General features: G+C 37.4%; 1 pseudogene; it reads left to right on the top strand.

Annotated features, from left to right (window-relative positions):
- Positions 1-6175: 6175 nt before the first annotated feature.
- On the top strand, positions 6176-6969 carry LOC149175006 (putative E3 ubiquitin-protein ligase RHC1A; annotated as a pseudogene).
- The last annotated feature ends 10715 nt before the right edge of the window (positions 6970-17684 follow it).

The raw sequence follows: 17684 nt of genomic DNA, 5'->3' as shown, positions 1-17684 counted from the left end.
AATAAAAATAAAAATGAAGTGAAAGAACCCTTGATCGGGGTGCGAGCCAGCGAATCACCTCATTAAGATGGGGATAGTGGTTGGTACTGCAAGGTACAAAACCACCACCCCACACACGCTTAAGGCGATGGGTGCGGTGGACCTTTGCCTGGTGTTGAACATTGCATTTAGGAAAGTTGGCAGCGAGAGGAGGGGAAGTGTTGGAGTTTGCAATCACCCTGGAGAGAAGTTTGGTGAGCACCAGAGCAACTATGAGCAAGGAGATTGGAGCAGCGGGCTGGTTCAGTGGCTCCACGAGCAACAACAATTCCATCATCTATACGCGAAGGAAAATAGGTATGTTAGCGACCATCTCTCTTATCTCATTATGATGCCCTATTTCGGGTTTCATTTGAGGGAGAGGGAAGGAATTTCGAGGAAGGATCGTAAGGAGGTGAGGGGTTGGGAGCGTAGGCTGGTGGCACGTGTCTGCTTCTTCTTCTGTCTTTAGTACCTGATAGGAACCCTCACCATCTCGCTTTGCTTCAAGATACTCCTTTCCCATATGGGAATTTTGATGGCTCTGGGCAGGGAGCATAGTGTAGAAGCACGCAGTTGCAATTGTTGTAGAAGCTGGGGGGTTGGGCTATGGTGATAATGTCTGTCTGTACACCCAAATTTTGAGAGGAAACCTTTGTAACATGACCATGCGCAGCCGCAGGGGGGTTTATAGGGACACGGGAACAAAGGAGAAGGAAAATAATTACCATGGGCAGGAAACCTGGCAGGGAATTGAGACTGGCTATGGAAGGAAGGTTGGCAATGGTGGCAGTATGGGGCTCAAGTATGGGTGGACGCCTGTGTTGGGTCCCCTTTTCTCTCAATGAGCGGGTAATAAAGGGCATGTTAACCAAGTTGGGTTAATGTTCGTAGGCAGTTGCACCTCTTTACCTGGGATTGGGGAGACATTGCATGCCAGAGTGTTGCTAAGGCATGGTGTCTTTTGGGAAATTCAACCTCTGGTGCAGGTCATGGGCCGGTCCTCTCTGCGGAACCCACGTGCGACCATGAGGGTCAGGTTGCGGCAACCGAAAACGGGTGGGTGGGATATGAAGTTGGAGGGATGGAGTGACACAACCCTACCACCCGTGTACAGGCACCTTGTTGTAATACATTGAAGTTTAATTAGTCTATTGCATGTTTTATATGTAAAGTAGGTTTGTCGTGTGGTGAACCCACCCCGGGACAAGGCAACTCTAGGGCCAAACTTGTTACTATTTTTCGAATTGTACAGGACAGGGTTAGAGAGACCATGGCTCGACTTGCAAAGTCCCATGGTGGCAGCAAGAAACCTCGAGAGACTAGGAACGACACGAAACCTGGACCTTCGAGTGGCCGACGGGGTCAGAAGTATGTTGAACATTTAATTAGTGAAGCGGTAACCACTTACTAGGAGGGAACCAATGAAGTAATTCAAAATTTGTTAGAGAAATGGGAAGCAAAAGTGAAGTAGTAGAGTGAGACGAATACAGAGTTGGAAGACTGGAGAGTCCTCGTCTTGCATCCTAGAAATACAAGAGGTAGAATCACTCAATTCAAACAGACCCTCTACCTATACTAGTTGATGAAAAGCCTATAGGGAAAGTTGATGTAGCAGATCTTGGTAGGCATGGCCGCCAGAGTTCGAGAAATGTCAAATTACAAGCAGGAATTTCAGAAGATGCAGTTTCAACTGCACAAACAAGACATCTGCCTTGGTTGAATTGAGCAGCGCCTGCCATGTATCTTGGTTCAGACGGAGCTTCCTGGTACGAATGCCAAATATCCAGCACCGGTGGAATCAACATCAACTGAACAACATGATTAGCATGTTTACTTTCTGATAGTTTTGTTTAAATACACGACTAGCTTTTAAATTTGTCTATGCAGTTATATATGTATGTAGAACTCTACAGTATGGAAGTGGACACGAATATGAAACTTACATTGCTTGGATAGAGAGACTTAAGATTTTTTTCTACTGGATGGCATATAATGCGGATAGGTGGCCAACAGACTTGGTTTCCCACTGGGCAAGTTGAGGCCACCTAGCGAGTTCTATGTGGTGTAAATTTTCTCTATATTAATGAAAAAGGAGGATCTACCAAGCTTACAAAAAAAAGTGAAAGAATTTTTTTTTTATATATATTTTTAATAATAAAATATTATTTTGAATATAAGATGTCTTCATGTACATCATAACTTGTAATTAATGGTAAATTGAAATAATCATTCAAGTAAATATTTCAGTGTATTGATTTGTAGAACTTGCATGTGAATATCTTCTAGATGACGAGCTTCTAGTTCCCGGTTTACCCTCATTGTCACTGAGCCTAGTCGACTATATAAAGATTAGGGAGCAATCTTGATTAACTATTTGCAAGGGTTAGGGATCTTGTGCATGGTTTTTTATATTTGTCATTCTCAAGTGAGGGCATCTAGAACTATATAAAGTTGTGGACAATGGTGGTCATTCTGCAATCTTAGTTAGAGACATTCAAATTGATGGCTAACCCCTTGAATCCAATGAAAAAAGCTTGATTTTCACATAGTATATGTATTGAAAAGTTCAATAATATTCCTCAATTGGATCTTGCGATTCCACAACCAAGGAAAAATTACTAAATCCTCTATGATGACAACAAGCTCGTTATTGGTTAGTTGAATCTTTTTGTTTAATTTTGTTAGATGCTATGTAAATTTTGTTTGTTTCAAGGAGTCTTCTATAGAGAATACAATAAGCATCTCTTTAGTGTCATAGACAAAAAAATGCCACGAGAATAGATTCCATTTGTTTTGGACTTTTGAAGGTAGACTTATCATGGATTTGGATGAAGTATGTAAGGATTCTAGCGTGAAAACCAACTCATCTTTTTAATAGAAGATTCTTAATCATCCGTTTGAAAAAAAAATGAAAAACAATAATAATGTTGACCATAAATAAAATACTTCAATTTACACCTCAATTTTACATCAAATTTATATAGAGAGATAAAGTAATTGAAAGGTAAAAAATTATTTTACTTTTAGTATGAGGGAGATATGTAATTCCTTCACTACGTGATATGGATATGAAAGATGGCATGTAAAAATAATATTGTTGATATCACATTATGTGTAATTCATTCGATATTGAATCGACATGTAACATTTAAAATAAAAATATATTAATAACAAAAAAATATTTTAGTGAAATAAAATATTTCAATTTCCATATTAAATAACATAATTTTATATCAATTTTATATAGAGAAAAATAAAGTAATTTAAATTAAATTGAAATCGTTGAAACGCAAAAGATCCAGGTTCAAATCCCCCTTGTTGTGGCTGCACTATGGGGAGGAGGACATATCCTAGCCCCCTAGAGGTTTACTGGTAGTTACGTGTCAAGTGGCTCCTGAGTTCCTCTCGGTCACACAAAAAAAGGTTATATTTTCAATTTCACTTATTAAGGAGATGTGTAATTTATTCCATTCTGAACGTGGAGTTGATATTAAAAGGAAGAAATAACCAATTTATTTCAATACACATGTTGAGTAAAAGGAGGAGAGTCTTTTTTTTTTTTTTTTTTTAAATGTAACAAAATAGTACAAGGAGGCACTGGCCTCTGCAGAGCACGTCCAAAATATGCCATGTTTAACATCAACAAATGAAATAGACTTCCCTCACCGGGGAAACCAGTCCAAAACTATGAAAAAATTGTTGCCCACGCAGGGGTAACAACCTGTAGTACCAGAGTTTCTTAAACAATTAACAAAATTGATAACATTGCATACTAAAAAATACCAGAATAGACCCAGAGAATTGGGAGTTGGGAACCTAGAACCTGAAAAGACTGTGACCAACTAGGTGTCGTTAGGCGGAGGAGGTTCTTCCACTATCAGCCACTTGTATGCCTCCATGTCATCCTCTGCATCTTGATTCTCTCTTGGAGTTTCTTCTGTTTGTCCTGGAGCTGCTTCGCTACTTCTACGTGTTCCTGAGTTGCTTCCAGGGGCTTTTCTGTTGCTGGTGGTGTTCCGCACCTGAGTATTGCGAGCTGGGTCTTCATAGGTTTGTGGCTTCTCTCTAAAGGCCACCGATATAGTCGCAGTGATGCAGGGACGATCCAGCATGCAGCGAAATTGAAATTGAGCTTAATGGCTGGGTTGCAAGGATGGAACAGAGGCAGTAGAAGGCTGGGGAGAAACACCAACAGGTCGAGGACCTACAATCTGAGCCCTCCCCCGGTCGCTGCGAGTGGCTGGGTAGCGTCCAGAGAAATGAGTTGTCGAAGGGGAGGAAGAGTCAAAGGGAGATAAGTCAGAGAGGGACAAGGAGGGGGGCGAAATTTTCTTCCTCTGCTACTGCCCCTCTGGCAACGCATTCTTTGACGTAGACGAGGCATGCTCTCCTGCGCAAAAACAAGCGGACGAGGACGAGAAGGGGCAGTGCCAAAGCATGAGTGGGCAATTAGAGCCGAAAGACCTGAAATCAAGGGTTCAGAGTCGGGATTCAAGCCCGAAGAACCAGTCCGAAGGCAACATAAAAGACTATGCGAGAAGTGTGCACCATCCACCATCTCAATGCAACAACTATTTTGCTTCAATTGGGGTTTTGTTGCTTCAATCAAGTCATCTTGCCATTTTCACCATAACTATTTTTTGGGACATTTTAGATGGTGAAATTTTGAGCAAATTTAGGGGAGATCTTGGGGAACATTTGGTTAAAATTTTAGATTTTGGTTCACTATAACTTAAGATATATACACTATGGAAGTTAGGGTTTGTGATTGGTCTTGAAATCTGCTTTAAACAACTCATCTCAGAATTTTGGCTATCTTTTTTTCCAATAAGTTTCAATCCATAAAACTTTGATCCAACAAAGAATAGATCTCAAGGTATATATATATATATAGATAGGGAGAGAGAGAAAGAGACAATTAGTTTAGTTCACTATAATTTCAGAGATATAGCTATGGAAGCTAGGGTATGTGAATGGGCTTGAAATTATATATATAGATAGGGGGAGAGAGAGAAAGAGACAATTAGTTTAGTTCACTATAATTTCAGAGATATAGCTATGGAAGCTAGGGTATGTGAATGGGCTTGAAATCTGTTTCAAACGTGTGATTATGAAATTTTTGTTATAATTTTTTTCAGGACACTTCTGACTATGAAATTTTCAAAGCTCTAAAGAGACATAACAAAGTACCTCTAATAAAAATTTCATAGCTTTTATTTGAAGAATTGGACATATTGCGTGCTATACAAGTTTTCCCTTGGGAAGAGGAAAACAATTAATAAGTTTTGGGAAAGTTAACATAACTTCCACTTGGCACATTGAATTTTGGCAGACCCGTGGAATTGAAGAGAAGACATATCAAAGTATTACAAACAAAAAATTCATATTTGGAAGGGTTCAAATCTCAGGATATCTCAGGAAAAAGGTTATTCATTTAAATATTCTCCAAATTAAGGTTTCAAAGATATGTAACTTACAAGTGACATAACTATTGATTAGAAGATCTAATTTTTTTAGTGACTAAAATTTATGGTAAAGAGGAGTACTATCATTATGCCTCCAAAGAAAAGTACTACACCAATTAGACCTCTTGAAGGGTTGTCCATGACTCTTGAAGAAATGGAAGATATCCATTACTGATTAACCAAGTTGGAAGATTAATTGTCACTGTTATGCAACCAACTCACAAATAGATAGATCAACAACTTAAAAATTATCCTCTTTGAGAGGGAGGCCTCCTTTACATTAGATAAATGAACAATTCTTGGATGATACAAATGGCAAGACCTCCTTTGTATATATAAGAGCCTAAGGGGTCACAATATAATCAGAGCCTACATAACAATAATAATGTCAGGGGAGAGAGAGCATGTTTTAACATTCAGTATCTACAATACTTTCTTAGATAACTAGTGAGTACAGTTGAATGAACTAGAGTTCTGCGAAGAGAAAGAAGTTGGAGCTTCTGCGGTTCGAACTCGCAACATGTCAAGCCCAACCGAGAAGGAGCAGCAGCATGCTGAGAAGGAACCCGAGATGGAAGCACAACCAGACTCCGTTGAAGTTGTTTCCATCGAGCTTCTAGCTCCCCCAGGATGGAAGAAACAGAATGAGCCGAGGCAGGTGCGAGGTCGCCTCTTTGAATTTTCAGGGTTTATCGAGATGGGTTCTAGAAGTAGTTCTCCCTACTGGTGCCATGCTTGCAATCGTATGTCAAGATTATCGGCCAGAGACCCTACCCTTTGTCCCACCTGTGGCGGAGGGTTTATAGAGGAAGTAAGCGATGGAATTTCGATCTCTCGAACAAACCCCTTTGAGGGCTTCTTAATGGAGGACAAAGAGAGGCCTTCTGGGGCTGACCTCATGGCCGCCTTGCTTAGCCGGCTGAACAACCGAGGAATCAATGAAGGCCATGACCACATCCATGACCGGATGTTCTACAGTCCCCTTCTGATTCTCAGATGGGGCCCGATGGGGGCTAAGGGCCACATGGAGTTAATTTTGGGTGGTGATACAGAAAAAGAACCCAGGGCCTTGCCTGCAAACTTTGGGGATTATTTCATGGGCTCTGGGTTAGAACAACTCATAGAACAACTGTGTCAAAATCCTCCTACCCCAAGTGAATCCATGGATGCAATGCCCACGATTAAGATCAATACCCAGCATCTGGTTAACAATTCGCACTGCCCTGTTTGCAAGGACTGGTTCGAGGTCGGCGACGAAGCCAGGGAGATGCCCTGCAAGCACATTTACCATTCAGATTGCATACTTCCCTAGCTGGCTCAACACAATATGTGTTTTGTCTGTCGCCATGGATTTTCGGGCGGTGTTCCTGATGGCACACAAGCTAGATCTTCATTCAGGCCCAACAGTGTTACCTCATACCCCTCCGCACCTACAACATCTGATGATTATTTCCCTGAACCCTCTGCAACCATCGGCTACTAGCATTGCTCAACAGTCCAACGATTCATGAACAAGTGCATGGACGTGCATCGACGAGTCCCGCTATATGGACTGTCTGCGGAGACACCCATTGCACGGCCTAGAAACCTCCAGACGGAAGCAGAACCCCTGGTAAACTCTCAGCAATATCAATTTTTTATTAAAACCCCTTTAGGGATATCTATCTTGGTTTGGGTTCTTGCAACAAACTCTGTTTTACATTTGAAGAATCACATTTTCCACCATATTGGATATCCTGTCGGATCTCAACATCTGATATATGGGGGTAGAGCTCTCCAGGACACCAGACCTCTCATGGACTATAATATTATATCTGCATCTACAATAATACTCAATATGAGACTGAGAGGTGGCGCAGCAGCAGCCTACAGTAAATCAAAACAAACAGGAGGCGGCATAGAGAGCAGTTCAACAAAAAATATAGAAACACAACAGAAGCACAAAAATGCAGGGCTTTCTTTCAAGAACATCCTCCAAGGGAAAAATACTCCTACAGTGACACCAAAGCAAGCTGGAACTGAACCTAGCCCATATATTGTGGAGCAATTGAATTATACCCCAAAATTAAACATAGATATACCAGAAACAGATGAACATTGTAATATTTTTGAAAAACAAGCTATTATATGTAGATTCAACTATTTTTGGCCAAAACTTGTTGAGCTCTTCCAATGGATTTTCACAAACTGGACTACTCACTGTGAAATTCATCTCTATTCCAAGGGTTTCTTCATTGTAAATTTCCCTTGAACAGAGGCCAGAGACATTACATTACAGGAAGGACCATGGTTCTGGGGATCCACGAGCCTCTTCATCACACCGTGGTTTCCAGAATTTGAAGAAAATACTATGGTTGTATCTAGGATGATTGTATGGGTCCGTTTACACAATCTCCCATTACATCTTTGGAACCAACAAGTCCTTGCAGGTATTGGAAACACCATTGGGAGATACATTAAAACGGGCTCACAAAGACTGGAGGGAAGGATTTTCACTTTCACTTGAATTTGTGTGGAAGTAGATCTCAGCAAAGGCCTCCCAGACCACATACAATTGAAACACAAACAGAGGTGCTAGACACAAATACTAGATTATGAAAATACAACATTTAGATGCAAAATCTGTCGGCAAATAGGTCACCTACAAAATACATGCCCTAAAGCCAAAAGAGATACCCGAAGAAAGAAAAAAACAGGGAAGCAATTCAAGGGATGGCAATTTCCCCCACCATTGTCAGATGAGGAGGAGGACACTGATGTGGAACATCCCATATCCAATGAGAACAATCAGATGGACAAATACCCAGATCTTATGGACTCACAACCGGAAAAAATACCAGATACAATGGATACCAGTGGCTCAAAGAGACTACATACATCAGACAATTCTGATTCTGATAAGGACAACCCTCAACCTGTGGCTGACACTTCGCTTGCACTTGTATCTTTGATGCCGACTCAAGGGGAGTGGCGAAAGGTTGAGAAGAAAAAAGGGAGAAAAGCATGACCTTTCTCCCCATCTGTACAATATTTTTTTTCTTTCTATGAACATCTGATCAGCAGTCTTTGACTTGCTGATGAATGCGTCTCGCATCTACAACATGTAATTTTGTTTTCATTAATAAAATTACGATTTTTCTTTCGGAAAAAAATAATTTCAGGGCACAACAATAATAATAACGGGCTTCTATGGGGCACAACAATAACAATGTGGGGGCTACATGGGCACAACAATAACAATAATGGGGCTACAATAAAAATAACTATAAGAATAAGGGGGATACACTAGTATTATAGGGACCTAACATGCCCCTCTCCTTCAAAAAATTATTGTCCTCAACACTTGAGTAGTTCTGGATGCTTCTGTATAAAATTCTCATGTTCCAATATAGAATCTTCAGCGGGTAAGTTCTTCCATTTAATGAGATGCTCTAAAATTGATCATTTCCGTAGCTGTCGAATTCTTGTTTTCGTGACTGCTTCAGGCTCAAATATGATTTTTCCTTCTTCATCAAGTTTTGGAAACACTGTTTGAACTAGAAGCTTGTCACCGATAACATTCTTTAAGCATGAAACATGGAAAACTGGGTGTACTCCGAAAGATGCAGGCAACTCCAATTTGTATGCTATAGTACCAATAAATTGCAACACCTTGTAAGGACCGTAGTACTTGGGTGATAATGTATTATCCTTCATAGCTTACTTTAGAGACATTTGTTTGTATGGTTGTAGCCGTAAAAATACCGAGTCACCTACATCAAAACTTCTTTCAGTGCGATGTTGATATTCCTGTTGTTTCATTCGATTCTGCGGCATAGTGAGGTTATCCTTTAAGAGTTGGAGAACTTGTTGTTGATGCTCGATGTGATATTCCATTGCTTGAACCTTAGAATTTTCTCTTAAATATGATGTGGTGGATGGTGGATGATATCCATAAAGTGATATAAATGGGGTCATTTTTACTGTAGTATGGAAAGAAGTTTTATATCATCATTCAACTAGAGGTAACCACTTGACCCATTATGTTTGTTTATCAGATACAAAGCAACAAATATATCCTTCCAAACGTTTGTTCACTATCTCAGTTTGCCCATCAGATTGAGGATGATAAGATGAGCTATGAGCTAATTGAGTAACAAGACAAGAAATTAACTCCGTCCAAAAATTTCTAGTGAAAATGGAATCTCTGTCACTTACTATAATCTTTGGGATTTCACGAAGCTTTTGAATTGTTTCCATAAATGTAGTAACAACTCTACTGACTTTAAAAGGATGACATAATGCACAAGATTGTGCATACTTGGTAAGTCTATCAACTACCACCACGATGACACTATTTCCTTCAGACTTGGGTAAACATGTGATAAAATCCATTGGGATCTCCTCCAAACGCTGACTTGGAATGGCTAAATGTTATAACAGACCCGGGGTCTTAATTGTCTCAACTTTACTTTGTTGGCAAACCATACATTCTGCCACAAACTTATGAATATCAGATTTAAGGCCATCCCAAAAAATTTCCTTCTTAACCCTATGGTAAGTTTCTAAAAATCATGTGTGCCCTCATAAGGGAGAGGTGTGTAATTCCAAAAGAATATTTTGTTTGAGTTGGGAATTCTTACAAAGATATAAGCGGTCCTTGTACCATAATGAATCATTGTTCTAGCTAAATGTATCAGATGTATTGGCATCTTGCTACAAATTTTGAATGAGTGACCATACCTCTTCATCATTCTTCCATTCATCAATTCCTTTGGTTATCCAGTTAGGTTGGATAATAGAAACGACACAAAGAAATGCTTCCACATCCTTTCTCGAGAGTGCATTTGCAACAACATTTTGCTTCCCTTTTTTGTAGATGATTTCAAAGTCATAACCCAACATCTTTGTCACCCATTTTTTCTTCTCTTCTGTAGATAATCTTTGTTCCAGAAAGTATTTAAGACTATCATGATCTATTTTTACCCTAAAGTGTCTTCTCGTTAGGTAAGGTCGCCTTTGCTTTAATGCATGTAGTATTGCCAACATTTTTTTTCTCATAAATAGGATTTTGTAAATACTTTCCTTTGATTGGATGACTTTAAAAAGCAATGGGTCTTCCTACTTGCATTAAAACAACACCAATTCCATTTCTCGAGGCATCATATTCCACAATAAAAAAAAATTCAAGTTTGTCGTAGATAAGGATGGTGCTTCACACATTATCTCTTTAAGAGGTTCAAAGGCCTTCGTTTCTTTTGGAGTCCAAGAAAATGCATCTTTCTTCAGTAATGATGTTATAGGTTCTGCTATTCTCCCAGAATTCTTAACAAACTCACGATTATACCCTGTCAACCTGAGAAAACCTTGAATATGCTTTATGGTTGTGGGGATTTCCCATTCCTTAATGGCTTTAATTTTGTTAGGGTCTACATTAACACCCTCATGATATACAATATGACCCAAATATTCCACCTCTTGTACTATAAAGAAACATTTGGAGGTTTTCACATATCTTTGTTTCTCCTCCAATAGTTTGAACACCTTATCAACATGTTGAACATGATTCTTCCAAGACTTGTAGATTAGTATACTATAAAAAAATACTAACACAAATTTTCTAAGGAAGGGTTTGAAAATGGAATTCATCAAACCTTGAAATGTGGAAGGTGCATTAGTAAGGCCAAAAGGCATGACCAAAAATTCATAATGACCTTCATGATTTCTGAATGTTTTTTTTGGAATGTCTTCAGTCTTCATTCTAATTTGATGATATCCTAAACAAAGATCCAAATTGGTGAAGTAAATTGCTCCATGTAATTCATCCAACAATTCATCAATGACAAGAATGGGAAATTTATCTTTAATAGTGAGATTGTTGAGCTCCCTATAATCCAGACACATACGCCATGATCCATCCTTCTTGTGCACGAATACTACTGGAGCAGAGAAAGAACTTGGATTAGGTTGAATTATACCAACCTCTAGCACTTCTGCAACCATATGTTCAATTTCACTCTTTTGGGCATAAGAATATCTGTAAGGCGTGATGTTTGGAGGAACACTTCGTGGAATCAAATGAATAGCATGATCATGATCACGAATAGGTGGGAGGCCTTTTGGAGCCTCCAACACCTTAGAATGATTGTCCATGACTTTTTGGAGATATGGATAAATAGATGATTTCGATGTTTGAACCTTTAGTGAGCATAATTGTGCAATTACGCCCTGTTGTTCTTTCTTCAGAAGATTTATCATGCCATTAGAGCTTATTATCTTTCTTGGTTTCCCTGCGAGACCCCTTAATTCAACTTCATTTCCTTCCCAAAAAAAATCAAGAAAAGTTCTTGGAAATTGAAAACTATCGTCCCCAAAGATTGTAACCATTGGACTCTTAATACAACATCAACACCACCCATTGGAATGGAAAGCATTGGATTATTCAATACATATTCCCCCATGGTTAGCTTGATATTACGACACTTTCCAAAGCAATTTATAGTTCCTCCTTTTGCAACCATCACTTGGCACTCTGGTGCTGGATATAGGAAGCAATTCAATTCCTTGGCTATCTTACAATGAATAAAATTATGGGTACTACCCGAATCAATCAACACTATTACCTTTTTCTTCTTGATATGTCCTTCTATCTTGACAGTTTGAGGAGTGGTAATTCTTGCCAATGCATTACAAGATATGGTCGGATTCATTTCTTCTTTCTCTAGGGTTGGTTCCTAATGTATACCCTCCTCTTTTGATGTTTCTTGTTCCTTTTCTTCCTCCTCTTCACAATCTATGTAGAATAATTTCTTCTCAGCACACTTATGACCTTTAGTGTATTTTCTATCACAATTGTAACAAAGCCCTTTTGCACTTTCTTCCTCCAATTGTTGTTGTGTCAACCTCATAGGTTGTGGAATACTAGGAGCAACAACACTTCCATCTTTATAGTTGTGAGTGGTAGACTTCCTTGTTTCCATAATTTTTCTTTCAACTTTTCTTGCCACCTTGAATACCTTCTCCAATGAATCAGGTTCCCAAAGGCAAACCTCATGTTGGATGTTACCTTTTAAATTCCCTATGAAGATATCAATCCTATTCTCCTCTGGAATATCAGTTACATGAATATTCAATTTTTGGAAGTATTCAATGTGCTCTGCCATTGAACCCTTTTGTTTGAGATTTATCAATTGTCTAAAGAAGGTGTCGCTCTTTGTATCTTCATAATGTGATATCATTTAGTTTGTAATAATTGCCCATGAAACAAGTGGTAAACAAGAACAAAACCATTTATACCATACAAACTGACTGGATTCTAAATATAAAGATGCAATACATACCTTTTGTGAGGGTTGCACATCATGTAGATCAAAATATTGCTCCATCTGTAGTATGCATGTTACCAGATCCTTGCCATAAAACTTCCTCATATCTATCTTTGGAATGTGGTGGTTCTTAAACCCCGCATTGGCTTCTCTAAAATCATAATCAATATTCCTTTTTTCCTCATCATCATTTTCATGTATTACCTTGTCACCACCAGGAAGCCTTTCTTGCAACAACTTTGTCAACCCTTCCAACTTGACATTCATTGCATCCATGTTTACTTTCAAAACATCCTGTTGCCTTTTATACCATCCATGTCATCTTTGGTTACTCTTTGTGAGAGGAAAAGTTGTTGCACTTGGTCCCGTAACTTTGATATATCATGTTGCAATTCTTCTTGTTCATGTGCCATAGTAGATATTTATGAGGGATTAATGGGTGTAGAGTTCTTTTGTTTGGGAGGAAATTTAGAACCAAATAATGATATTTATGCTTGAATATGCCCTTTGAATTACTTCAAACTGATTTTTCAAATAAAAGCTATGCAAAATTAAAAAATACACACATTTTTATTACTTTTTAGGAGCTCGATCTTGAAACGGTTGTAACTCTATAATTTCAGATCTCCAAGGTCTGAAATTAAATATTGTGTTAGCCCTATGAATCTTATTTCCAATTCCACAATTAATACCAATATTGGATTCTTTAATAAATAGTTAGGCTAGATCTCTCACGATGACCTGATTATCGATTGGTTCAGTAGAGCGAAGTTGTACGGGATGCCATGTGTCACTGTTTCAACATTCAACCCTAAATTTGCTGCAAATGAAACTAAAATATGTTCTCTTTCAACTACCTTTTACAACTTCAATTCTGACGTGTGAAGCAAAAGTTATGACAATTTTCCCTAGGTCACTTGTTTGAGACTGAATTATGGAGCATGAAAAAACCCTAAATTCTTTGGACCATATCTTAGAAAATGTAGTGAACCAAGATCTGAAATTCCGACACAAAGTTAACCAAGATTTCAGCTCCACGTGGTTGCAATTTCAACTTTTGAAGCTTCTTAGAAAAAACATTATAGCGAAAATTCCACAATGGCCTGTTTGAAGTAGCGAAACCCTAGAATCCAAAGCTCTGATACCAAATGTTATGCAACCAACTCACAAATAGATAGATCAATGACTTAAAAATTATCCTCTTAGAGGGGGAATCCTCCTTTAAATTACATAAATGAACAATTCTTGGATGATACAAATGAAAATACCTCCTTTGTATATATAGGAGTCTAAGGGGTCACAATATAATCAGAGCCTACACAATAATACTAATGTAAGGGCACAACAATAACAATAGTGAGCTTCTATATTGTGAAACGATAAAAATAGCGGGATTCTATGGGGCACAACAATAACAATATGGGGGCTACATGGGCACAACAATAACAATAATGGGGCTACATTAACAATAACAATAAGGGGGCTACACCAGTATTATAGGGACGTAGCAGTCACAAATGCAAGTATTAGTAAAGTATGTGGAACAAAAGATAGCAAAAACTAAGGAAGAAATACAACAGTCCATGACTGAAAACAATAAATAAATATACAAATCAATGACCAAAAAAAAGGAAAAAATAAAAATATATTATCACAAAATCTCCGTAAAAGGGATATGAAGATCCAAGGAAATTACGAAAATAAGGATAAGCATGGTGTTAAGATTCAATCACACATAGGGAGTATTTTATCACAATTAGAGAGCACAAGTATTGAATCACAAAACCATAATCATGATTTTTCATTAAAACATCCACATCGTCAAGGCTTAAAGTTAGCACTAGGGAACTACTACATTCCAAAGATTAATATGAGGAAGTTTGATGGTAGTGGTTTGATAACATGGATATTTGAAATGGAGCAATACTTTGATCTACACCAAGTGGCGGTCTAAAAAAGGTAAATGTTGCAGTGATGTTTTCAGAAAAAGATCAACATGTATGGTATCAATGGATTCGCAAAGGGAAACAGATTCTCTTTATATTGGTCCATTTTTACAGAGTAGTTGATAGTACATTATGGGGATATTAAGACCAATATATTATTTATTTTATTAGTAAATCTTTGACAAAAAGGTCTAGTTAAAGAGCACATTCAACATTTCTAAAAGTTATCTCAGGCTAAGAACATTTTAGAGGATTATATGTTATAAATATTAATGGTAACTTTAAAGTAAAGCATCCAACATGAAGTGCATCTCTTTTAACCTATATCTCTAGAGGATACTTTCAATTTATCAAGGAAAGTTGAAAGTAATGGATAATAGAAAATTGGTCTTTAACAACTACAAAGAAAATCATGCTTCCTCTCCTAAACTGATAAGGTTGACACCTCAACAAATGAATGAAATAAGAGCAAAGGGCCTATGTTTTAACTATAACAAGTATAGAAAGGTGCATAAAAGAAATGAAAATATTTTTTTCTACATGGATTGTGAAGATGAAAAAGGTCAAGAATTGAAACCGTCACAAAATCTAGAGCTAAAAGACACTACTCCAAAACTATCCTTCCAAGCATTGGGGAGAATTAATACTCCAAAAACACTCAACATATAAGGATATATAAAAAAGAAAAAGGTAATAATGTTAATTGATTCAGGTAAACCCACAACTTCATCAATTACAAATTGGCAAAACTTTTTAATTGCTTTGTATATCCAACACTATAATTTCAAGTAATGATTGTAGATAGAGGTACCATAAATTGTTCAAGTGCCATAGTATTAAGTTGAATATGGGAGAGTATTATTGGATAGTCCCATGATTACAATCCAAATGGGTGGTGTTGATGTTTTAATATGGTTCCAATGGTTACAATAATTCAGAGCAATGGGCTTTAGTTTTCATAATATTTTCATAAGATTTTCCTTAAAAGGAAATAAAATTGAGCTTAGAGGTATCCGAGGGAAACCTTGTAAAGTGATAACCTCTAGTAGCATGAAAAAATTACTAAAAATGGGACACCAAGACGTAATTGCACAAGTGTGTTCCTTATATGTTTAAACATCCATATCCTTTGCTCCGTTGGATCTCCAAAAAGTTATCAACAATCATTCCAAGGAATTTGGAGGGATTCCCAAGGGTATTCCACCTACTCAAGATCATCCTTTAGAAGACATGAAGGTCATTATGAGTCATTCACTATGCCATTTGGAGTTACAAATGCACCTTCAACATTTCAAAGCTTAATGAATTATATTTTCAAACCCTTCCTTAGAAATTTTGTGTTGGCATTTTTTGATGACATAATAATCTACAACAAATCTTGGAAAGAACATGTACAACATGTTGACAAGATATTAACACTGGAAGAGAAACAACTAAATGTAAAGCCTTCCATGTGTGTCTTTGAGGTTAAAAAAGTGGAATATTTTGGTGATATTGTATCCCATGAAGGTGTGAAAGTGGACCTTAACAAATCAAATATATGAGGGAATTGACAACCCCCTCGACCTTGAAGAAACTCATTGGATTTTTAGGATTGATGGGATATTATTGAAAATTTGTCAATAATTATAGTCAAATATTGACAACTCTAATAAAATTGTTAAAGAAGGAATACTTTTCTTGGACTAAAGAAGCAAATGAAGATTTTGAAAATCTTAAAGAGACTATGTGTACAACTATTGTCCTAATGACAATTGACTTCACAAAAGCCTTCATTGTGGAGTGTGATGCCCGAGGCCATGTAATTATTGTAGTTTTGATGTAAGAAAGAAGGCCCCTTGCATTCAAAATAGTAAATTTAAAGGAAAGAACTTACTTAGACAAATTTATGAAAAAGAAATGTTGGACATACTACATGCAGTTAAGAAACAACATACATACCTCCTAGGAAGACACCTCAAAGTAAAAACATGTCATGATAGTTTGAATTACTTCTTGGAACAATGAATATCTTTAGAAGAACAACAAAAATGGGTTATAAAGATGTTGGGCTATGAATTTGAAATTAACTACATAAAGGGAAAACAAAATATTATTGCAGATGAACTCTCGAGGAAAGAAGAAAAAACAAAGGGATAATTATATAGTCTAGAATTTGAATGGGTGAAAGAAGTAAGGACAAAATGGAAGTAAGATATGAATGTATGCCACGTAATTGAACAACTATAGGAGGACCCCAATGCAATATTTTTATTTATTTATTTATTTTTTTAATTTTTAATTTTTATTTTTATTTTATGTGGAATGATGATCTGTTATGTTAGAAAGATTGATTATATGTATGTAATAATTCTCAACTCAAATAGAAGTTCCTTTTGAAATTACACACTTTTCCTGTACGAGTTCATTCAGGGTTCTTGAGGACATAACTAGGATCAAGAAAGAATTTTTTTGGGAAGGTCTTGGAGCACATGTGAAAAAGTTTGTGGTTGAATGTGTGGTATGCCAACAAATAAGGGAGAGACAATCAAGACCATCAAACTCATACAACTATTAGCCACACCACATGAGTGTTGAGAAGAAGTTTCAATGGATTTTACTATAGGTTTACCGAAATGTAAAGGAAATAGTGTCATTATGGCAGTGGTAGATGGAATGACAAAATATGCCCATTCTTTCTCACTTTATCGTCGTTTTATGAGTAAGTATTATGGTAGAAGCATTCATGGAAATAAACCAAAAGTGGTGGTCTGGTTGCAGGTGTAAGGGATAATCGTTCAAATCCAGAAACGATCTCCTCAAGTGCAGGTGGAAGTTCTTCTTCAATTTTCCTTGGAGTTTCAGTCATCTGCCTCCAAACTTAGCTATTCTACTAAAAACAACAGAATTGTTATTTTTACTCGAAATATGGCAGAACCACACTTACTACGGAATTGAAAGGAATTAAC

The sequence above is a fragment of the Pinus tabuliformis genome, chromosome 4_1 (genome assembly GCF_031772625.1).
Source record: "Pinus tabuliformis cultivar Carrire ecotype Pingquan chromosome 4_1, CPIR1, whole genome shotgun sequence".
NCBI lineage: Eukaryota > Viridiplantae > Streptophyta > Pinopsida > Pinales > Pinaceae > Pinus > Pinus tabuliformis.
This window is presented reverse-complemented; position numbering and strand designations above follow the sequence as displayed.